The sequence below is a fragment of the Cupressus sempervirens genome, chromosome 9 (assembly GCF_028749045.1).
Source record: "Cupressus sempervirens isolate cs-2001-9-10 chromosome 9, ASM2874904v1, whole genome shotgun sequence".
NCBI lineage: Eukaryota > Viridiplantae > Streptophyta > Pinopsida > Cupressales > Cupressaceae > Cupressus > Cupressus sempervirens.
The window spans coordinates 518746297-518773294 of NC_143126.1; positions in this window are offsets into that span (position 1 = coordinate 518746297).

The window sequence follows — 26998 nt, forward strand, 5'->3', positions numbered from 1 at the left end:
AGCCAATAAAATTTAATCTCATCACAATCTCTAGCACGTGATGGTTTCTAAAGACAATGATTAAGAATAACAGTGACTCCATCACAAGGAAATTTAATGCATTTATGAATAGGAGAAGAAATAACTTTCATGGTAGAAAACAATGGAATACCAAGTTTAACTTCAAAATGATCATAAGTAGGAATAACCAAAAACGTAGTAAAAATAGTTTTTCTCTAAAATAATAATATATAAAGTGATAGAACCTTGAGGTTGGTAAAGAAAAACATTACAAGTTTAAATCCAAATAGGAGTTGAATCATAAGTATCTCTATCAATCCCTTTATTAAGAAGGTTTTCTTTGGTGATAATGTTCATAGTAGAGGAAGGATCAACCAAAGTACCACAAGAAGGAATATGAGCCACTCTAAAATAAATGTATAGAGGACCACTATGTGCCTTAAACATTTCAGATTGACTTAAGATAATAATAGGTGATGTTTTTTAAAAATGAGGTTGAGAAGAAATCAAAGAATGAGATTCTAACTCAACATGAATAACCACATGATTCACTTATTCTATTTTCTCATTGAATAAGAAATATGGCAATTAGAAGAAGGTTGATTAATAAAAATTGGTGACTATGAAGAAAAAGGATCAATGTAAATCTAATTTTTTGATTCGGTAGCACAATAGATTTATTCATGTGAATGCTTCAACATCAGTAGAAATAGCTTTATAATCAATAACATCTTGGTTAGCATCCTTCAAACCATAATAGTTTTGAGAATCATGACCTATTCGATAGTGATATTGATAGAAGGAATTAGAATCAAAAGACTTAGGTAGAGGTTTGTTAGGATCAAGAGAAATATTAAGAAAGGAAGCATGAATCAACTTAGTCATCACCATGAACAAAGGCTCCTATAAGTCAATATATTGACTATTAGGATGAAATAAAAAGGAAAAAGTACCTGTACCTCAAGATGTATTAGCCATTTGGTCACCACCTATAAGTGTAGACTTGATTTTGATAAAGGTTTTAGATTTGGAGAGCTTGTTTGAATGTCTGGTGACATCACTCTTATCACTAGAAATAGGAACCACTAGAATTGATCTCTTTGGTTGACTCACTTGTAACTAGTAGTGGTGAAGCATTGCACATAGGTGTGAAAAGGATGTAAACTCAACATAGAGAATCTTATCACTAATGTCCTTTTATAAATTAGAAATAAAAATGATTTGAGTATCACAATTTTGAAACTATTGAATGAAATCATTAGCAAGAGTTTGAAAAGAAGCAATAGAATAAGGAGGTAGAGAGAAATACCACTACAAGGCTCTATCCCTAAATGTCCATGGAAAAAAATTAGCCATAAGTCTATAGTCCTGAGAAAATCATTAAACATATAGTTTGGAAATTCTTAACATGAATCGCAAGAACTTCCTTACCATTATAAGTCTCTAGATGAGGTACCTCAACATGTAGCAGAATAACAATGTGAAAGATATCTAAGTAAAGGGATTTCACCATATATCACATGTAGTAATATTGTACTTAGATTGGGTTAAATGAGCAAGTTTTTGTTATAAAGAAGAGATGGTTTGAAACAAGGTATTAATAGTAGGATTAGAAGACACGGTAGTATCCATAAGGATACTGGATTGATTTGGAAAGGTATTAGAAGTGGAAGGATTATGTTAGAATGTCAAGGGAGAATTAGAAGGAACCCATAAAGGGTTTGAATAAGTAAAAAGAACCATATTAGATGAAGGCAATGAAGAAGGAATGGAAATAGAGGGAAAACTCATGGGAAGAGAAAGACTCGAAAGGCTAAAACTTAATGGAGCAGTAACTTGTGTAGAAGTAGTCATAAGAGGTGGGGCATATGTAGGTATGCTAGAAAGAGTAGTAGAAATTGATATAGAAAGTTAAATAGTGGTGAAAGAAGGAGGAGGGTATCCTAACTATTGAGCAGATCATGTCAAAGATTTAGCATGAGTGTTAATAAGGTGAGATATACCACACAAGATAGAAAGGTTGTTATCATCATTATTAAAAAGATTCTTAAGAGCTTTAACAAAAGAAATGTTATCAGGATTCTAATTTACTCGAGCAAGTGAAGTTTCCAATTTATCAAATTAACTAGAAATCTTATAAACTTGAGAAGGATGAACTCTTAAAACATCATCCTCATGATGAGATGAGTGAGAAGAGTTATATGTAATGATAGGATTAAGATCATGTAAAAAATTATGACAATCATCATACAAATCAATGAATCTATGACTTCACCTAATTGGAAAACTATAGGTGGAACTTTGTGTAATTAAGCTCATAGAAAGGAGAGATCACAAAATTATAATCTATTGAGATCTAACCATAGTATACAACATCCAATATAAGAGAAAAAGATATGAAAAATAATCCAACACCAAAAACATATGGGGTTCATGTCAAGTTCACCAGAATGTTCAAAGGTGAAATAAAACCAATTTAATAAGATGTAGCCCTCCAATTTCTAGGGCACTGAGTCATTCAAATATGCATGTGTAAGGAAAGAGGGATATTTCCCAATATGACTCCACTTGTGATCTCAATTAGATTAGCTTGGACCCAAAGGAAGAAGGGTGTTAATACTAATTCTAGGTTGTAAAGAGGAATATAATACAAGAAAATGCACTCTCTTAGACCCTTAATAAGACAATGCGAAAGTGAAATTAGACAAATTTCTTAGGAAATGTAAATATAGATGCTATGTGAATACAATGAGACCAAAAAAGATGCAAATCTAGGTATAGATATGAAATGAAATGTAAAAGACTCACCTTAAAATTCATAGAGGAAGGCATATTTTTTCTCAATAACTTTCAGATCTAAATATTTTGTGAAATTATGTCCATGAATCTTAGAATCATATTATGAAAGAAAGAAAACCTCAAAAATCTCCCCATAAGATGAAATTGAAGGTCTAGGTTTACTTGTAAGGATGTCCTATAACTAGGTTAATGTAGTCCATGGCTCCAAAATAGATGACTCCAAAAATCTTGTGAACTATATGTTCTAGATTTGCAATTCTTTTCACTCCCAACCTGCAGATAACCATAGAAAAGAAAGGTTTGGGAGTTGGGGTTTAATGAGGGTTTTCCTTGGTCAAGCCCTAGGTTGAAGAATCAACCATAAATGAGAAATGTAATTGTAAAGGATTCTAAAGAACAACATAAATATTAGGATTCACCTTGCCCTTGTATATTTATTGTGCATGATATATAGATCTTGACTTAGAAATGTAAGATATATCCATATTTTGCAATGGGTCTATCACAACTTTGTCATGGTTCCATGGAAATGGATATGATAAATGAAGAGGATAAATGGTTCAATGTAGATCTCCTCCTTTGATGGCCAAAAATACACTAGATCTTGAAGAGGAAATTCTCATAAAGGATTCTCCAATGCTAGATAAAATCTCCTTGCTTGAATGCTTGAAAATGTTTGAATTCTTGAACTTCCCTAATGCAAAAGGCTGAAAGTATTCACTAAAGAGGATAGCTTGGATGAATGAATGATCTTGAATGTGCATGATATGAAAATGAAAACTCCAAGTCATCGAATAACTTTATACATGAGTTTTAGAGCAAGAAAACAACACAAGCAGACTGTATAATAGTTACAAACTAACTAAACCCACAAGGAATTTTGGATCATGAGATCTAAAACTATTGGGGAGTTGGTCAACCTAGGTTGACCCAATCTAGGACTACGTCTATTACAACTATAAAACTTTCCTTCAAACCTAGATTTCTTCTTTCACTCACTCGCTCTATGACCATGCTTATTGCAATTATAGCACTTTCTATTGAATTAAGTTTACCATTGGTCCAACATTTGTTTGATATATGACCTATCTTACCACACTGATTGCAAGTGGGCCTTTTATTCTTTTGAGATTTTTGCTTGGATGATTCTCCTTCTTCTATATAACCTAATCCTACTTTACCTTTGTGTCTATACTGATTTTGTTCATTCAATTGATTCATTCTTTCTTAAGATTTCATCATCCTCTCATTGGCTTGCTTTTAAGTGTTGAGATCACTCTGTAGTCTTTCATTCTCTAATCTCAGATTCATGATTTCTTCATTCGCACCAATGAGTTGATTAATAAAATCTTCTTGTTGAAGGGATAGTTGATTAATTTCAGTGTTCTTCTCTTCATATATCTTCTATGAATTTGTCCTTTTATTCCATGACTTCACATAGTCTAATTGATTGTATTTATTGTTCTCCTTTCAGCCTTCTTACTTCTTCTTGGAGAGCAAGATTCTTTTCAAGTAAATCTTTGATTGCTTCATCAGCTTCATCAGAATTTCATTCTGGACATATGTCTTCAATTCTTTCTTTAATGTAGAGATTGCCATTTGATTGTTCTGCTAGTTACTTAATGCTTTGAATCTTTGGAAGATTTCCTCCAATAGCTTCCTGTTCTTCCTACTCATCATTATCCAAATTTTCATAATCAAAATCATCATCTTTAGTTTCTATATTTTTTTTCTCATCATTTCCTTTCTTATCATCAACATGAACAATAAAGTTACCAAGTTGATGCAACTAGTAGATAATCTTTCAAGTGGTAGTGATAGATTTTACCACAGACTTAATGCCTCTCATCATCACAAGACATGTATTAAACTTAGGTGTAAGTTTCTTTTCATTTTTCTTTAATTCTTCCTTCACCTCTTTGTTTCTAAAACTTAGCATAAGATATCTTAGTGTACACTCGTTGATGTCCATATCAATCATCTTTGCATTATTCTATTATGGCTTAATTACTTAAAAAAATACATCTAGAACTTGCTAAGAGATCTCATCTGGTGAGTACTTCCATTTCCTCAACTTGGATAATATAATATCTTCAACTTTCCTTTTCTCCTCAAGGTTCCTAGTTTCATATTTTAGTGATTTGAAGTTGTTCATACTAGAACTTTCTTCCATCTCCTTTAATCTTTGTTGAAGTGTAGGAGTTGTCTAAAAGACAATTTGATCATCATCTTCTTCTTCTCATAACTTCAATTTTATTTTTCTCTTAACTAAAATTCTTGTGAACACAATAGTAGAGCCTTTAGTAGGTCTAGTTATCATAACCTTACCTTTCTTCTTGGGAGGCTCTTCCTCCTCAAAATCTACTCCTTCTTCATCCTCTACATCATCATCTTCTACATCATCTCCTTTTCCTTTTGTTAGTAGAAGAGTAGGATTTTCTTGTTTCAACTTTGCTATCATCTTTTTCCTTCTCTTATTGCTTGAGGAAGCTTAATTTCAAGCTTTGTTCTTGTCTTAACTTCACCATATGTGCCAAAGTATGTAGCTTTGGGATCCACATGCTCATTCAATAGAACCTCTATGATATCCTTGGTGTCATTTATGTTAACCTCATACTCTAGAGGCTTAACACATGCCACTCTAGGTTTGACTACCTAAATGTATACTTTATCACGGTCCACCATGAAATAGATATCATCCTTATAATCTTCTACAAGTTTGTTAGAGATCCTGATTCTATTATTCATCTTCTCCTTCAATATTTCAAAATAGTTATCCATGATACTATCAAAAAATTTTCCCATCTCTGCTATATACTCATTTATTTGATATAAAAAAGGGACATCCTTCCTCCATACTACTATACTGTTGGAAGGGAAATAGTTATAAAAAAAATAAGAATAAACAATTCAAAAGTGATCTAAACTTACATGGATTCTTCTTGGATCTGCTTATGCTCACCATCTTCTTGTTGAGATGATTCAACAATAACTCGGCAAGGTCGAAGGACATGTTGTTCTTCACAACCTTGCATGCAAGATCCACGACTTGACATTATACATTTTTTTATGAACTATAAATCTTATGTGCAATGATATGAGTGTTGAATTTTAGCTCCATTTCATTGATTCCACTAATCTTCATTCCACTTCTATCCCACTTAGCAAGGGTCTTCTTGGCTAGCTCAACCCAACTTAGGATTTTAGTTGTCTTTTCTTTATTTATCATTTGGAACCTAGTGACTCTGTGAATCATTTTCTTGGTTATCTGGATTGGTTTCTCCAAACATAATTACTCATTATGCATATGACTCAGAATATATATTTCATCCATTTCAGCTCGAATTCTCTTGGCATGTGAGCGATATGAGTCAAGCCCTTGGCTTCAAAATTTTGATACTTAGGTTTCAACACACCAATTACATACTACTTACTTAATGCTTCATTCATTTCAAGGGTTTTGAGTTCTTGGATTCAGCAGTGATAAAATGAACAAATGTCAAGTGCCTCTACAATTTCTAGACTCAACTTGAAGTTTGGTACCTTGAAGTCAACTCCTCACTTTAACATTTTAGAATCCTTTTTTTTTTTTTCTACTAGAGGATGTCATTACTCAGTAAGGCTTCTAAAAACTTTGAAAATCTTCAACAACAAATACTTAAATCATTTAGAGGCTCTAGATTCTCTCTTCACAAATTGTTCTAGAAATTCACGATGAAACAATGTCATTGATTCTTTATTTTAATAAATTTTGCACCTTTTAATTACCATTAATGCTTCATAGTTCATACTTTCTTAGTGACATATTGTCCTCCACTTAGTTTAATTATTAATGCTTAGGAGACATCTACAACTCAGTAGAGTCACGATCACTTAGTAGGAACTACCAAATGTGTATCTACAATAATATACAACAAAACCTTGCTCAGTAAGGTCTTGTGACTAGACCTACCTCTGTAAGGTCTCCTTCTTTCCATCATGCTTGATGATCATTTTGCATCTTGAACGTTGATTTGGATCTTTCTTCTTGCTTGTTGGAATTGATGTTATATTTCTTATTCAAAATCATAGCTCCACTGATCTCCATAGGAACTAAGTGGAAGTGTTTGGACCACCCAACTCATTGACTTGGGTTTCATTTACTTTATGATCTTGTATTGAATTCTCTAGAGATTTTGGTACCTATTGCTACCTCATTTTCTTTCTTATATTGTCAGCTCTAGATTTCTTTTCATCCTCAACTCTTCCCATGTTCATCTAGTTCTTGGAAAAATGTTTAAGTTCTGTAAAAATAAAACATCTTTTTGTCGTATCTCTTTTCCTTATGTGATGTTTCACACAATTAGCTCCAATGTGCTCAAATCCACCACAATAATGGCATCTTACCATGTGTTGTAGTCCCATCCAATTATTTCTTTCACAATCTATTATGCTCGATTCAATTTTTGAAGTTAGCTACAATACCAATTTCATCATAATTCATAAAGTCAACCCAACTACTGCAACTTAAGTTTTGAAGAAAAACTCGGTGATGTTCTAATACTCAGCAATCATTGTCAACACTTGGCATCTACTAGCACTCAGTTGATGAAGAGGCTTGGTCCATATTGATCACTTCCAAGTAGCTTGAACTAGGTCAACACTATGTGACTCAATCAACTCGACATATACTTAATCACTCGGTTGACACTCTTTGGCTCAGTCAATACTAGATTCACATCACTAAGATTGCAAGCTCGGTAGACACTGTAGAACAAGGTTAACTCTGAATAACTTGGTTAACACTATAGAGCTTGGTTAAAATTGGAGTTCCCATCACTTCCACTGAATGACTCAATGGATACTGCTAGTCTCAACATGAACTATATATAGACTTTGAAGCTTGGTAGAAACTATGGAACACTGGGTTAACTATATATTGACTTCTTTTCTTGGAAGCAACTAGAGCACTTGGTTAACACTGCTGAATGGAGAAAAACCTTGGTATAAACTATAGAGATTAGTAACAATGTAACCAATTAACTAGGTGTAAGTCACTAATAGACAAATTGACCTTAATGTCAACAATATCCACCTTTTGCATTAGTGACAAATGTTGGAAATACAATAGGAAAGGTAAACTTCTAAGAGGGGGCATGGTGAATTAGTAGTTTAAAATTGGACCCATTAAACTTTCATCACACATCTATCTCATGCATTCAATGAGTAAACTCAAATAACATATAAATCATATACATTTAAATCATGTAAACAAGTAAGCATTCAAACACATGACACCAAATATGATTACCTAGAAACCCTACAAGTGAGAAGGTAAAACTAGGGTGGGGATGACACACACAAATCTTCACTGCTGTAGTAATAAAGTGTATCCAATGAAGGTTACAATGTTTTGACCATGAAACATGATCTACCTTGTGAGAGGTTTTCCCTGTTAAAAGCTTAAAAGGACTATTCGGTCTCACCTTGTTAGAGGATTTCAAGACCTTATTAAAAGTGTGCCTGGTTAAAGGACTTTAACTTACAACTAAGTAAGCACCCTGTTAAAGGATTTCATACAGCTTGCTAGGACTACTCTATTAAGAGATTTGACTAAAATCACCTGTTAGAATGTCTCAACATAGATCTTTCGGTTGACAATTGCTTGCCTGACAATAGATCACCTCTAAACTATGTTTTCTTGATCCTTCTTTATCAGACATCTCTTTGTTTTATCCTTTTCTATATCCTCTATTTTTCTCTAACTGATTCTGCAATGTGGTTTCACTTCATAACTTCTAAGTTGCCATGAATGCTCTATTTTTACATGAAAACTATCCTCTTTGCTCCTTCAACACTCTCTTAGAAAGTTTAGGGTTTTGTCATCCTTAAGAAGACTTTGGTGGCTTAGAGTTAGGTATTAATTGATGGCTGAGATTTAACCATTTTTTCGCTTAATCCTTCTCATTTTCTGATTAGTTACAAGTAATTACATAGGGAATCCAACTAGAGATTCATCCTTCTCTTGAAAATATCAAAATATAATATTAAGTCAGCTCAAAAATGGTTTACATAGTTGTTTGTGCCATTACAAACAAATATGTCAAAACTGTATTACACAGCACCTAAATTCTCTGATGCTTGGCATACACTAATCTTTCTATTGTGACTCAGCACCTATATTGCTTAGCATCCACTATTTACTTGGCTCCTAAATCACTCAGCATGGTCTATCTACTAAGTAGTTGAGTGACTCAACACATGAGTGGCTTGACACTCACTATGACTCAACATGGTCTAATATTTATATGTTGTGTTTGACATGCATTACTAGTTCAACATGAACTAAGTAAATAACCTAAGTATGTTGACAGTCACTTGTCAAAACTAATCTGAGATCAAAAAATCTTTCTCTTTGACCTAAGTGTCAAAAACACTTGAGTATACATTACCATCCTTAATCTTATGAGCATAACATATTGCAACTCGGCTTATATACAAAACTTCAAAACATCAAAATTTTATAATAACTTTTATACCTAAATATTTGATAACTCCCCTTGAGTTGATAAGTTTTTTCTATAACCAAAATTATGTACTCCTTCTAAGTAAATGTGTCTCTACTAATATATTTTGACTTCATGCCTTGTTTTGCTGATACTCTTTCATCTGATTTTGCTTGTTTCATTCTCCCCCTTTTGCTCTATTGATCTCAATATTTGCTCCAAAAACGTATCTCCCCCTTTGTTTTAGTTGTATCTACCCCTTTATTTAGTCTCCTTAAAAATAATATATATCTCCCACTTTTTGACACTTATGTCCATGGGCTATACACTTATTTTATGTTTGTCTAGAAAATATTTATGGACATCAAATATTATCTTGAGGGTTGCATCCTAGTTATCACATGAAACATCCAATGACTTGATTTGGGTGGCAAGCTTAGCATTAAGGTGGAATAAACCATCTAAAGTAAAAAGATTGAGGTCTTCCTTCAATAGAGTTTCAAAATAGCCTAGCTCCTTATGCAAAATTTCCATATGTGGGGTGAGTGTTTCTTGGATGCTAGTCATTTTGGCTATTATGTTAGCCTCATCTTTTGTCAACATAACTAATTGACTCTATGTTTGAAGAAATGTCTTGAAATGCTTCTCACTCTAATCTAGATTCATTGGTAGAATTGCACTTGATGCATTAATTTGGCTCTCTAGACTCATAATGTGATTTCTAATCTCTTGGGTGAAGAGTGATAGGTTGCACAATTTAGTATACAACAAGAATATGTTCTCAAGTACCTTCTTCACATCCTCAACATTAGTTGTCAATGCAACTTGTATGAGTGCTATGTCATTAGATATTTTCTGATTCACTTTGTTTTGGAATTTCTTTTGTAACCATTCTAATAATTTGGCATTAGTATCAAGGTCTTCATTGTTGACCTTTTCCACTATATCTGTCAGCTTTTTCATTAGTGGCTTGGTCTCTTCAAAACTTGGCAAACTAAATGCATCTAGAAAGATGTCCTTAATGTCTTGTAGTGCCTACTTTTGCCTATGTTCTCTCCTAAGCATTTTTTGATGCTTTTTCCTTTCTAGGGCATGCTATAATATGCCTATTTGTTCTAATGCCATGGTACCATAATCATATTTGGGTATAAAAATTTCTTCATCAAGGATCACATCTCCATATTGAATTACCTTTTTAGCCTTTGATGAACTTGGACTTGGAACTAAGATTTGCAATGTAATAGCTTCTGTGCTTGGCTTCTAAAGTGTTTTTCTGGAAGGAGTGCCAGATTTTGGTAAGGCTACTAGAGCTTGAATGGAAACATGTTCCTTCACCTTAGGTATTAGCTCTATCTCTTTCGAATTGCCCTATTTTTCCACTATGACTTGACTTGCACTGTGTCCTTGTGATGTAGGTGCAAATAAGTCTATTTGACTTGTTTCCTATTGTCCTATTGTAGTGGCTTGTTCTTCTACTATCTCCTTCTCAACAATATCAATCTTGACAATTGTATCAACCTTGGTAGATGTGCTTTTGGCATTTGGATCAAAGGTTGTACATTAAAGACTAGAGGGATAATAGAAAGTGGTTCTTTTAGATTCACCTTTTCCCTTGCAACATCAATTACTATCTTTTGTAGTTCACCTACACTTACCCAAACTAGATTATCACAAATTTTGACTTATAGTGTAGACTAATCTAATATCTTCTTCAAATCTTCTTCAGAAAGGGGATTGATGTTCTGAGCTAATAAATCAAAAACATCCTTGACATTGACTATTTCAGTAGTCTTAGTTGTGCCATGTGGAGGATTGGCATTTAGCAATTGTGTGTCATGCACACTCTATTCTTCTAGCTGCTCAAGCTCAACTATTGCCTTGTCATTTACTTCCAATTCTATTCCTTGTTAAACAATAGTATCTTTATCATTATCTTTTTCATCATCATCCTTGACCTTAGAAGGTTCAAGTTCTCCTTTCTTTACTATTGTCAACCCATAAGTAACTTTCAATATTTGAGTAGTCTTCTTGACATCATCCTCAATATTGTTCAGTTAAAGGCTTAGTAATTAGGTATGAACATATTGGCATACTTCTTTACAGCCTTATCAATTTGTGCCTTAGTTAATTTGGGCATCACTTGGGCCAATGTGGTCTCCCTAATTTGTCTTTGTAGATTTAGAAAATAATGCCATTTTTTCTGAACTATGTCATATATACTCTTAGGTATAGAGTTGGAAAATTCTAGTGGTGTTGTCTTGAATTTTTCCATCATGGCATATAAGGCCTTCTCCACTTGGTTTTCCTCCTCTTTACCCAATTTGTCAAAATCAACATGATTGAATCCTAATAGATCTGCATTATTCTTAATATTTTCACATAAATTTTCAAGATCTAAAAGAGGGTTGTGATTCATCACCTTAAATTGGTTGTTGTCATCTGACACTATTTTCTCCTTTTTAGAATTTGGTTGTGCAACATACTTCCTTCTTGGTCTCTTCTGCTCTTGACCTCCTTGGTTTTCTTGTTTGGTCTTTTCCTTGGTCTTTTGTGTAGTTGCACATGTGCAGGCTCTTGTTGTAGGTGACATGGGCTTTGGCTAATTTGGTTTGGTAATTTTCTTAGTCCTTGGCACATGCTCTACCTTGGCCTTCCTCTTCTTTTTTTGGTAGGAGTAGGTTCTTCCTCAACTTCTTCTTCCTTTGCACTTTTAGCCTCCTCATCTTCTTGATCTTGTCCTATAACCTGTGTTAATGCTAAAGGTTCTTGTGTTTGGGTTTCTTCATCCTCTTCTTCGTCTTCTTCTTTCTTGACACTCTCTCCAAATTTGGCTTTCAACTTCTTCACTATCTTTTCCTTTTTCTTCAAAGTTGAAGCAGTCTTCAAATCCATGGTAATTTTGGACTTTACCATCTCATAGTTTCCAAAAAAAAAAAAAAAAATTTATCTACCTCTTCTACTAGTAGAGTTGTTATAGTTGCAGAGGCTTCATCCACATTTATCGGATAGCCTAAGGGTCTCAACCATCTTATCCTTTGTGTGGTAGCTTGTACAAATGTATAATCAGTATCCACAAAGAAAACATACATCATTATAATGTTTTTCAACTAAATATATTGGTATTCTTAGTCTTTCCTTCTTTGACTTCTTGAAGTCTTCAAGATAACTTGTCGTCAAAGATTTAAAATTTTCTCCTAATTGCTCAATACACACACCAATTTGTATAGCTATTGATCTATTTGTTTTCCATCCCATAGTACCAAATGAGGGAAATGTGTTTTGCACATAAAAATATATATAGATCAATATATAGCCAAATTTGCATTGTGTACTCTTATTTTTCCTAATTGCTCCAAGGTTCTCCATCAATTGTCATAATTGTAGCTCTGCTAGATCATATGTATGATCTTTCATGACAATCTTGTATCCAACATCCACATCTATACAGGGTACACTATTCAATCTATTATATTGATAGATCTTGTGTGATATAAATCTTATAGAAAATTTTATTAGAGGATTAGTGATTGTGTCTATTGTCATGCCTCTCTTGTTCTGGACAACTCCAATATTCTTTTCAATCACCTCCTTGAAATCACTTCTTAGTGTCATAGGCTGATCTAGGGTTGGGTAACTTGTAACCCTATGGATTATTCTCTTAGTACTTTCAATAGGTCCATTGTCCAACCATAATGAACCATCATGAATTTAGCTAAGCATTGCTCTTATCCATTCTATCTTGAATACATTTGGAGAATCTAGGGCTTGTGTTAATCCCTATCTCTCAACAATTTTGAACTCTTACTTCAAAACATCATTATCACAAAGCTTTTTATATGCCTCCCTAATTTCCATATCCCAAATGCATCATGTCCTATAGTTGTAGCATTTTATCACAGCTTGCACCATTATTACATTCGGTGGAATCATCGATAATACACCAGAAGGGTCTTGCTTATGAGAAATGCTAGGAATAGCTTTGAAAATAGGCTACTTAACTTCATTACTTACTAATTGAATGTTCCAAACTTCCTTTCCCTCTACATTCTTTGAACTCGATGCCATAATGTGAAACTAGGGTTTATGAAAATTAAAACTATGTAGCTCAGCTCTTGATAAATACCTTGTGAAATTTGGTGAATGAATGTGAGATCATTGCTAGAATCTTTTACAACTACTTGAAATGGATTTTCAAATTGCCCTATGCTTTGCTCATTCTTTTGCAAATTTAAAATGATAAAAAATGAGCTCAAATCAATCAAATACCATCTAAAAACCCTATAATTAATGTTGAGTGCTTACACAACTGTAAGCTCGGCATCAATCAATTTCAAGTTCACTTGTCATCCATTAACATTTCCATCACTTGAAAACCATTATGAGCTTGACATCAAGTAGGCAGACTGCTAGCTGACATCTTCTAGCATTCCACTCAACATAAATAGGAAATATTTTATGCTCGGCAACAACATGAAATACTTAAAGATTTATATTGAATTCCTATCAACATCTTACATCTTTATTCATGCTAGTATAATCCTTTCAATACTATCTCCTTATAGAACTAATGTATGATATAGCCTTTAAATATTAGTTCAACATACCTTTTGATTGCCTAGTTTGATGAGGTGTGATCACCTAACACATTAGTTGAAGTAATCTCTTCTCCATTTGATGTGTTGCGATCATCCTTTTTCTTTCATGTCTTGTTCATCTCATCTCTGATGTGTTCAACATTTTCCTTTCCTTTGCCTTTATCAAATTCATAACTTGGTTCCTTTGACCTAGTTAGACAATATTTACTAATGTGACCAGTCTTCAAATAGCTGAAACATGTGGTTTGACTCAACCACCTTTGGCACTTACCAAAAAAGTGTGTTCTTATACAATTTTTACGAACATGTACATATTCTTGACAATAATGATAGCTATATCTTGTATTGTAATCCTAGTTATAGGAGTTTCCATTTTTCCTTACCTTTTTTTTTTCCTATTTGATGACCACATGGATTTGGATCTGCATCCAAAGGCTCTATGTCCATACTTATGATAGTTGTAACAATACCCTTCAAATATTTGTGTATGCATTATCCTGGTTCTACATTCATGTGCCTAATAACCTTGCTTGTTGCATTTATGGTAGTGTAACATGTTCTTAGGCTTGACATTTTGATTTACAATCTTGCTCCTATGCACATTAGCAGTATCTCTTTTCACACCACAATTATGACAAGTAGGTTTGGAGTTCTTACCTTTGTTGTTCCTTTGTTATGCACTTTTGGATGACTCTCCTTCTTCAATGCTTGTGTAACCCAATCCTGATGTATCATTCTTGGATCCAAAGGATCTCAATAATTTTTCAAAGTATTTAATGGATTCATTTAGTTTGTTGAAACTTTTAGCAAATTACTTTTCTCTCTTTAGATCACTCTACAATTCTTGATTTTGTAACTTCAATTCTACTTATCTCAATGTCCCTAACCTTTAACTCATAGTTGGCATTCATCATTTCACTTAGTGTATCCAATTGTATGTTGGAAATCTTGGTTATTTATGTTGACTTCTCTTCTAGTCTACTAGCCAAAATTCATTTTTCTTCTTTAGTCATGGTTTTTTCTTCCATAGCTTTCTTCTTTTGTTTAGTTACCTCACATAGCAATATGGCTTGTAATTCTTGCTCTAACTTGAGATTTTTGATTTCCTTAACTTGGGATCTATTGTTTTCAATTAGATTTACAACTACTACATCTAATTTATTTGAGTCTCCATCTACAAATATCTTAGTAGTGTTTATCTCTTTGTATTGTGTGTCATTCTTCGTAATAGAAATTTCTTTCCTTCTCTTCATGGAATTACGTATTCTCTTTCTTGATCCAATTGATGTAGAATGAATTGTATCTCAATACCATGATTCTCAATAGTCTTTCCCAATTTGTAGACTTCCATTTCAAGATCTTTCCTCAAATCTGCAAAGCTTCTCTTTCAAAGAACAAGGCCCTGATACCAATTGTTGGAAATACAATAGGAAAGGTAAACTTCTGAGAGGGGCAGTGGGTGAGTTAACAGTTTAAACTTTGACCCATAAAACTTTTATTACACATCTATTTCATGCATTCAATGAGTAAACTAAAATAACATGTAAAACATATACATCTAAATCATGTAAATATGTAATCATTCATACACATAACACCATATACGATTACCCAATAACCCTCCAAGTGAGAAGGTAAAATTGGAGTGGGGATGACACCCACAAATATTCACTACTACAACAATAAAGTGTATCCTATGAAGGTTACAATGTTTTGACAATGAAAAATGATCTATCTTGTGAGAGGTCTACCCTATTAAAGGCTTACAAAAGCTATTAGGTCTCACCCTATTAGAGGATTTCCACATCCTACTAAAAGTGTTCTTAGTTAAAGGACTTTAACTTACAACTAAGGAAGTACCCTATCAAAGGATTTCATACAACCTTCTAGGACTACTTTGTTAAGAGAGTTGACTGAAATCACTTGTTAGAATATCTCAACATATATCTTGCAGTTAGCACTTGCTTGCCTGACAACAAATCACCTCTAAACAATGCTTTCTTGATCCTTCTTGATTAGATGTCCCTTTGTTCTATCATTTTCTCTATCCTCTATTCTGCTCTAACTAATTTTGCAATGTGGTTTGACTTCATAACTTCTAAGTCACCATGAATGCTTTTTTTTACATGCAAACTATCATCTTCATTCCTTCAACACTCTCTTAGAAATTTTAAGGTTTCATCCTCCTTAAAAAGACTTTGGTGTCTTAGGTTTAGTTATGAATATATGGCTAAGATTCATCCATTTTACCACTTAATCCCTCTCATTTTCTAATTAGTTTCATGCAATTGTATAGGGAATCCAACTAGAGATTCGTCCTTATCTCCAAAATATTGAAATACAATATTAAGTCAGCTCAAAAATGGTATATATAGTTGTTTGTTCTATTACAAATAAATATGTCAAAATTGTGTTACTTGGCATCTAAAGTCTTTGATTCTTAGCATACACTAATCTTTTTTCTATGACACGACATATGTATTACTCGACATCCACTATTTACTCAACTCTTGAATCACTCAACATGGTCTATTTGCTTGGCACTTGAGTGACTCGACACATGAATGGCTCGGAACTAACTATGACTTGGCATGGTCTAATAGTTACATGTTGTGCTTGACATGCATTTCTAGTTTGACATGAACTAAGTAAATAACTTAAGTGTGTTGACACTCACTTGTCAAAATTAATCAAAGATCAAAAATCTCCCCCTTTCGCATTAGTGACAAAAACACTTATCAACCAAAATTTGAATAAGTCAAAAACATTTTTTATCAACATTTTGTGTCTTCAACTCGATAACATAATCTATTTTTCTGATTTTTCAAAATTAGTTAGTAAAGATTTTTTAGCTTATCTGTACATGTATCTGTATAAGACTACACTTCTCTCCCATACATATACCTTATCTATACATATCTACTTTACAATTCACTCTATATTATACATTCATCTCATATTATATAAAAAGGTAGATTGCATATGAATTAGTACTTGAGATACATTGGAAACTACATTGTTCATGGTCCGTGGCATTAAATGTCAAAGAGGGAGAGTTCTGACATCATAATTCTATGAATAGGGAGAGAATCTTTGATGTCAGTGGAATTGTCAAAGAAGGAGAAGAGTTGAAGTTGTATGAAGAACTTGGTTTGATATCAAAGAGGGAAAATTTTCTATCAAAAGAAGATGTTGAAGACAAAAGTGTTTGTTGACAAAGGGGAAAGAATGAAGAAAGAGGGAGTTCTCATGAATGAGAATCAAAATGAAGCTAAGGATATACATCCATCTCATGTTATACTTCTCCCCCTTTTTTGACATAAATTCCAAAGGTTTATAATATCTATATGTTAATACCAAAATGTGACAAGAATTTAGAGTGTACTTTCAAGATGAATACCATTTTCTCGTCCCAACTCTCTTGTAGCACCTTTCTTACATGCAATGCAATTTAAACTTCTGCTAATAATTTCATTATGTGATCAATGATGGAGAAATTTTTATCATGGATGAGTGGCTTAGCATGTGCAGTGTGTTTCTATAATGCATCCATGTTTGGAAGAATCATTCCTTGAATTTTTGCAAGAGTGGCCTTGATCTTGGCTTCTTCCCCAAATTTTTGAACAAAATCTACTAATTTATCTAAAATAGGTTGAGTGCCATCAACATCAATACTTAGAGTGTTTGTGAATATATCTTTTATATCTTCAAGAACTTGTGTTCTCTTCCTTTACTCTTCTCTAAGCTTTTGTTGCTTAGCTCTATTTTCCAAAAATTCTCCTAGGGTGTTTATTTGATTAGGGTTGAGAGTACAAATATCCCAATTTAGAATAACTATATCCTTATCTAAATCAATTTCCTCTTGTTTACCCTTTTCTTTTAGCATAGTGGAAAATTTTGATTTCCTTATCTGATACTTTAGTGCTTGATTGAGACTTGGTCTTAACTATCATTGTACTTGCTATAGATATATTTGGAATAGAAACAACTATATAAAATGATGGAATAGAGAAAAATTTAGAGATGACACTTAGAGTGGAAATACCTTGTTGTTGTATGGACATTCTTGATGGTGGAGGAACTTGCAACTCGGTAGATGAAGTGTTGGTCACTTATGTCATTATAGTACTCTACTAAATAAGTCTAGAGTTTGGTTGGGTGTTTGGTGTTGTAGTGGTTACCACAAAAAACTCAATAGAAGCATTCTCGAAGCCAAATGGCACTAAGGCTTTTATCGATGAATGAGAAAATGAGGACATTAGTACTACTGCAATCTTTCTTGCATCGGATTCCTCAATGATTTGAATCTCTAGAAGATTTCCTCTAGTAGCTTCCTATTCTTCCTCCCCATCATCATTCAAATTTTCATATTCAAAATCATCATCTTTAGTTTCTTTATTTTCTTCCTCATCATCACTTTCCTTGTCATCAACATGGAAAACAAAGTTACTAGGTTGATGCAACTGGTAGATATTCTTCCAAGTGGTAGTGGTATATTTTACCATAGACCCAATATCTTTTATCAGCACAAGACATGTATTAAACTTAGGTGTAAGTTTCTATTCATTTTTCTTCAATGCTTCCTTCACCTCTTTGTTGCTAAGACATGGAATAATCTATCTTAGTGTCTACTCACTAATTTCCACAGAAGTTTTCTTTGCATTATTCCACTATGGCTTAATTGCTTGAAAAAATACATCTAGAACTTGCTGAAGGAACTCATCTAGTGAGTAATCCCATTTCCCCAAATTGGATAATATACTATTTTCAATTCTCTTTTTCTCCTCAAGTTTCCTAGTTTCATATTTTAGTGATTTGAAGTTTTTCATACTAGAACCTTCTTCCATCTTCTTTAATCTTTCTTGAAGTGTAGGAGTTATTTTTTGAAAGACAATTTGATCTTCTTCTTCTTCTTTTCCTAACTTCAATTTTTTGTTTATCTTAATTGACCTTCTTTTCAATACAATAGTAGAGGCTCTAGTAGGTTTGGTTACAATGACCTTACCTTTCTTCTTGTGAGGCTCTTCCTCCTCAGATTCTACTCCTTCTTCTTCATCCTCTACATCATCATCTCCTTTTCCTTCTATTCGTAGAAGAGTAGTACTTGCTTGTTTCAACTTTGTTATCCTCTTGTTTCCTTTTCTTACTTCTTGAGAAAGCTTAATATTGAGCTCTATTCTTTCCTTAGCGTCATCATATGTGCAAAAGTATGTAGCTTTATGATCCACAGGCTCATTCAATAGAGCCTCTATGATATCATTCATGTCATCTATGTTAACCTCATACTCTAGAGGCATAACACATGCCACACTAGGTTTGAATGCCTGAATGTATACTTTATCACAATCCACCATGAAATAGATATCATCTTTGCAATCTTCTATAAGTTTCTTGGGGATCCTGAATTTATTATTCATCTTCTCCTTGAATATTTCAAAATAGTTAGGCATGATACTATCAAAAAATTTATCCAACTCTAGTATATACTCATTTATTTGATATAAAATTAGTACATCCTTCCTCAATACTACTATACCTTTGGAAGGGAAAAATTTCTAAAAAAAGAAGAATAAACAAGTCAAAAGTGATTTGAACATACATGGATTGTTCTTTGATCCTCTTATTCTTTCCATGTTCTTGTTGAGTTAATTCAAAAGTAACTCGGCAAGGTCAAAGGACATGTTGTTCTTCACAACCTTGTATGTAAGATCGACAGCTTCACATGATACACTATTTAATATGCTTAACTATAAATATTATGTACAATGATATGAATGCCAAATTTTAGCTCTATTTTAGTGATTCCCCTAATCTTCATTCCTCTTCCATCCCACTCATCATGAGTCTTCTTGGCTAGCTCAACCTAACCTAAGATTTTGGTTATCTTTTCTTTATTCATCATTGCGAACCTAGTGATTCTATGAATCATTTTCCTGGTTATCTAGAGAGGTTGCTCCAACCATAACTTCCCATTATGCATATGTATTAGAATATATCTCATCCATTTGACCTGGAAATCTCTTGGCTTGTGAGAGATATGAGTCAAGCCCTTAACTTCCAAATGTTGATGCTAAGGTTTCAACACACTAACTACATACTATTTACTTAAAGCTTTATTCATTTTGAGGGTTTCATGTTCTTGGATTTAGTAGTGATAAAATGAATTAATGTCATGCACAAATACTACCTTAGGCAAAATTTGTGGTTGTGCACTAGTTGGGCCAAGCGCCTCTATAGTTTTTACACTCAATTTGAAGTTTGCTGCCTTGAAGTCAAGTCCTTGATCTAACATTTTAGAACCCTTCTCATTTTTGTTGCTAGAGGATGCAATTACTCAGTAGGGTTTCTGCAAACTTTGAAAGTCTTCAACTACAAATACTTAAATCATTCGGATGCTTTGGATTCTCTCTTCACAAATAGCTCTAGAAATTCCTAGTGGAACAATGTATTTGATTCTTTATTTTAGCAAATTTCCACCTTTCAATTTTCAATAATGCTTCATACTTCATCCTCACTAGATGACATAGTAACCTCCACTTGATTTAATCATTAATGCTCAGGAGACATCTACAGCTCAATAGAGTCACCATCACCTAGTACAAACTACCAAATGTGTATCTACAACAATATACAACCCAATCTTTCTCGGTAAGGTCTTGCGACCCAACCTAGATTGGTAAGGTCTTGCAACCTGACCTATATCGATAAGGTCTTGTGACCTGACCTAGCTTTATAAGGTCTCCTACATTTCATCATGCTCGATGATCCTTTTGCATCTTGAATGTTCATTTGGATATTTCTTCTTTCTGGCTGGAATTGATGTTAAATTTCTTATTCTAATTCATAGCTCTATTGATCTCCATAGAAACTAAGTTGAAGTGTTTGGACCACCCAACTCATTGACCTTAATGCCATTTACTTCATGATCTTGGTTGAAGTGTTTGGACCACCCAACTCATTGACCTTAGTGTCATTTACTTCATGATCTTGGTTTACATTCTCTAGATATTTTGGTACCCATTGTTGCCTCATTTTATTTCTTATATTGTCAACTTTAGCTTTCTTTTCATCTTTAACTCTTCCCCTATTCATCTAGTTCTTGGCAACATGTCCAAGTTTTGTGAAAATAAAACATCTTTTTGTGGTATCTCTAATATGCTCCAATATGCTCCAATTTACCATAGTAATGGCATCTACACCATGTGTTGTAGTTCCATCAAAATATTTCTTTCACAATCTGCTATTCTAAATTCAATTTCTTGGTTTTTCATTCAGAAGATGTGTGTCCTTTCTTATTGCAACTATAGCACTTTCCTTCAAAATTAGATTTCTCCTTCCATTCACTTGCTCTATGACCATGTTTATAGCAATTGTAACACTTTCCATTGAATTTAGGTTTACCATTGCTCCAACATTTTTTTGATGTATGACCTATCTTATCACAATGATTGCAAGTAGACGTTTTGTTCTTTTGAGCTTCTTGCTTGGATGATTCTCCTTCTTTTGTATAACCTAATCCTACTTTACTTTTGTGTCTATATTGATTTTGTTGATTTAACTGATTAATGCTTTCTTGATCTTTCATCATCCTCTCATTGGATTTCTTTTCAATGTTGAGATCACTTTGCAGTCTTTCATTCTCTAATCTTAGATTCATGAGCTCTTCATTTGCATGAGTTGATCAATAAAATCTCCTTGTTGAAGGGATAGTTGATTGATTTCATTATTCTTCTCTTCTATCTCTTCTATGGCTTTGTCCTTTTTTCCATGACTTCACATAGTTTGATTGATTAGATTTCTTGTTCTCTTTTCATCTTTCTTACTTCTTCTTGGAGAGAAAGATTCTTCTCAAGTAAATATTTGATTGATTCATTAGCTTCATTTGAATTTCTTTCTGGACATATGTCTTCAATTATTTCTTCAATGTAGAGATTTTCATTTGATTGTTTTGCTAGTTCCTTCATTCTTTGTAGAGATTGAGAGAGATGCTCCTTTTCTTTTCTATGATTTCCAATAACCAATTCAAAATCTAACTTATCATTCTCAATAGACTTTTCTAGTATGTATACCTCCATTTCCTCTGATCTTTTCTCAAGTTGTTAAACTTCTTATATGAGAATAAACTAGCTATAATACCAATTTTTGGAAATGTAAGGTAGGAAAGGTTATTGAGAGGGGAGGAGTGAATTAGGAACCCATAAAACTTTTAACATATTTCATCAATTAATCCTTTATATAATATTTTGATCTGATTGCATGCATGAAATAATGAAAGCAGTAAAATATTCATAACACTTTGACATAAGATATGGTGACCCAGAAACCTCCAAATAGAAAGTAAAACTAGGGTGGGGATGATACCTACAAGCTTTAGTACTATAGTATAAAATTAGCCCTTTAAGGCTTAAAATTGATCACTTCTAGTGATCTTCCCTATTAGGAGAAATAAGGACTGCTAGGTCCACCTTGTGAAAGGATTTTAAAAACATATAACAAAGTATGTACTCAGTAAATAGATTTATCAAAATACTATTAAGTCTACCCTATTAAAGAATTTAGCTGATACACCTGTTAGAATGAATTTGTGGTTGATCTCTAATCTGTAACTCTTATTTTCTAGTTGAGATTTCTTGTAATGTAATGATCACCTTGCTATGATAGATAAATATTTTTTGTCCCTTATATTGCTTGTAGCCTTCTTAATTTGTACTTTTTCTCATCATATATTCTTCACACTCAATCATTTGGATATGGTACAATGCATGACATATATACCAATCCAAATCATAACTTACTAGAGTCTGCTATAATACCATTTTCATCATAATTCATTAAGTTGACCTAACTATTGTAACTTGGATTCTAAAGACAAACTTAGTGATGTTCTGATACTTGGTAACCATTGTCAACGCTTGACATTTACTAAGACTTAGTTGACTAAGAGGCTTAGTCCATAATGATTACTTTCAAGTAGCTTGAACTCATTAATCATTGCGTGACTTGCTGAACTCTAAGAAACTCAACATATATTGAGTCATTGGGTTGACACTCCATGCTTCATTCAACACTAGATTCACATCACTAACACTACGAGCTTGATAGACACTATAGAACATGGTTAACACTGAAAAACTTGGTTAAAACTATAGAGCTCGGTTAACATTATAGTTCCCATCACTTCCACTAAATGACTCGATGGATATTTCTATACTCAACATGAATTGCATATAGACTTCGAAGCTCAATAGAAACTATGGAACTCAGTAGCAACTGTATATAGACTTCTTCACTCAAGAGCTACTAGAGCACTTGGTTAATATTGTTGAATGGAAGATAATTTCGGTAGCAACTATAGAGCTTGATAGCAACATAACCAATTGACTAAGTGTAATTCATTAATAGACAAATTAACCTTAATGTCAAATTGGGAGGACTAGGTAAACCTTGGTTGACCTCATTTAGACTAGATTGACTTTGGTCAACCTCATCTAGACTAAGTCAACCTAGGTCAACCCCCTCTATACTATGTGGACTTGGGTGAACCAGGTTCAAGAGGACATGTCCTAGGTTCCATAGAGAACCAAGGTAGATATCAGAGAGATAAGATGGAAATATCAAAGAGAGAAGAGGAAAGGATAGTGAACATGAGCATATCCATGGTCTAGAGAGGGCATCATGAAGACAAGGGAGCTTAGTAGTCTTAAAAGGCAAGTGCATCCATTTTAAGATAGTACATTTGTTATTGATGACTAGTGGGATTTTGAGTTGTCTTTCAGGCATTAGATAAATGCATAGTAGAGTCAAATATTAGACAACCATTGATATTTTTAAAATTTTGACTATCTTATACATCTTTGTTGAGAACAACTTGATAATTATAAAATAATCTAGGATATCTATGCTCTTCATTAGATTCATGCTTCAACTACTTTCTTTCTTGGAAAAAAGACAAACATGAAATAACCATTGGTATTTTTATAGTTTGATTTTCTTATTTGTCTACATGACAACTATAAATTAATTTTATTTTTTAATGATTTTAGTTGGATTCATGTATGACCTACTTCAAAGTTTGGTCTTTTAGTCTTAGAATCATAGTATATTTATTTTTCTATATAATAGGTATAATTTATCTATCTGGTGGAATTGATATATGATGGGATTCTAGGTTGTCTTCCATCCATAAGATACATTTAAGAAAATATTACATGAACTAGCCACTTTTATTTGGGAAGGATTTATTGTTATATTATTTTTAAGAACTTCTTGATAATCATTAATTAGTTTATAGGTTTTCATTCTTTTGGTTGGATTTATGTTTCCAATATTTTTTTTATTGGTCCTTTCAGTCTTGAAATCTTATAATTATTTTTTATTTCACAATGTTGATAGTATGCCAATTATCTTTTGGGTGGATGAGGATAGTTTTTAGTATAGGAAGCTAGAGAAATTTGTATTTAATGTAGTAATTTGTAGGATTAAAGATAAATGAGGGCCAGGGTGAAGATTGGATTAAAGATTATATCAAACAAGAATGATGTGAGTAAAGGAAAAAACAAAAGAAGAAGATATTGTTATCTTGGCATAAAAACAAATTTTATTTTATTGCATTTGTACATTCTAAAATAATTCCTCTATCTATAAAGGTCTAAGAATAATCTAGAATACAAACACTATCATGGGGGAGATCCAATAATTAAAATACATGTGGATAACATAGTTGATGGAAAAGTTTGTGTGGAAAACATTGGACAATGATAGTGTTGGACCATTGTCTTCACCCCTCAATAGACCACCTCATGTATCTCATGATGCCTATGTGTTAACATACCTTGATGCCACCCAAATGTAGCTAGTCTCACTAACATCTACTCGAGCTAATGGCGCCAGCCACACTAGAGTCTCTTTTGACCTCTACCCAGCATCATAAAGAAACCATTCAAGCTTGCCAAAATGAATGCCAAATGGTGAGTGAAATTATATCTCTAAGCTAACTCATCCTAAGGGATGGTTTTGTGCAAGAAATCACAATCTTTTAAAAACTTGTTGCATCACCTCAACTCTTGGATATTCCTATGAATCATACCTAACTAGTGTACCATGTACTGGGATCTTGTATATATCCTCATGAGTAATAGTCATCTTTATAGTAGGTAATTAAGATGTGTTCATTTCACTATGAAAACTCTCTACTAATATTATCAACAATATTTTATTCACCCAACTATTGGGCAAGTCATGGAGATGAGAGAGGCCACCCAAATGTAGTCAGTCTCACTAACATCTCCTCGAGCTAATTGCCCCAACAACACTAGAGTATTTGTTGACCTATATTCAGAATAAAAAAGAAACCAATGAAGCTTTCCAACATGTACACCAAATGGTTAGTGATAATGTATCTCTAAACTAAATCATCCCAAGGGAAGGCTCTATGCAAGATATCACAATCTGCAAAAAATTGGCGTATCACCTCAAATATGGGAAGTGCTTGCAAATCATAATCAACTAGTGCACCATGTATTTGGATTCTTAGTATGTTGTATATATCCTTGGAAGTAACAGTCATCTCTCTAGTAGGAAAATGAACTATGTTTGTTTCGCTATGGAAATTCCCTACTAATATTGTGAACAATTTGTTATTCACCAAACTCTTGTGGAAGTCACGAACATGAGAGATGTGCAATATATCAATATGAGCTACATCTATCTAATATATTTGAAAAATCAAGCCTTGCATGGTCTGATAGGTATAACATGACATGGCAATTAACAAGCAAATATGAATAACAAATACACATCAATACTTGGTCACAAAAACATGCCAAATGGGTAAGAGCACAAACCTGTGTCACCCTTTTTTAAAGGAAAAGGCTAACAAAAGTATAACTATTCACCTTCAATGACATAAAATTGGTATTATTGTTTAGAATTTGAAAATCAAGTAAACTAATGAAATGTGCAGAAATGGATGAAGTTTAGGATTATAGTTTTTTATAATTATTTGGAATAAGAATTGATATATTTTCCTAACTTTTAAAGACAACATTTTAGTTGTTAAAAACTATTGAAAATAAGGGGTCTAGTTCCCACCACAAAACTATATGGAAATAAACTCATTTCCCTTTGATTTCAACTTATGTTATAGATAACATATATAGCTAGAGCAATGAAAAATAAAAATAGGCTTTAGACCTATATTTTCAATTTTTTAACAATTCAAATTTCAACTCGCCTAAAATCAAGAGTTTTCATCTCCCACCACATTGAAAAAAATAAATCTATTTTAACCAAAATAAAAATTATACATTCTAGAAGAGGACTCTCTGCTTTACAAATTCATATGACTTTTAAAATTTTTTGATATGACTTAATATTTTTTCTTTCTTAAAATCAACATCTTCTCGAGTGCTAAAATACACACTTTTAGAATTTTTAAATTACAATATACTATATCTAATTAAAACACAATAAATTATATATGAGAATATTATTGACATTGAGCTCTATAAAATGGTGTTTATTAGTTATTTAAAATATATCATAAAAAATTGTAAGAGTTATTGAAATGTCAGTTTTTGAAAATAATTTTATTTCTTTTGTAATTGGATACAGACTAGTATAAAACATGCATCTATATATTCCCAATTGGACAAGTGTGATACCATATATAACTTATCTAAAATAAATTTATCAAAATCAAATGTTTGAACAAAATTGTTCTTTAAATAAAAATACTCAAATTCAATCATTCTAATAAGCCTGAAAGGTGACACAACATTATACTTTTACACAAACATATTTTTAAAAATGCATGCTAAAGGTATATACAAGCACTAAAAAATTAGAAAAATCCATTAGATCAATCAAAATGACAAGATTATGGGCCCAAATATGCAAAAAGTTCTCTATATTTTTGTATGAGAAAAAAGAGACAACAAAAACAAGTCTCTAGTCTTGTACAAGCCAAAATTTAGTGTTACACAAGACTTGGTTTTCGTATGAGGATTCCAACCATCCCATACAAGGGAAGACTAATCTAGAGCCCCCATAGAAGAGGTGGGTGCTTCACATATGAGGATTTGTAGAGTTCCACATGAGTAAAGATTGAAAAATAACATT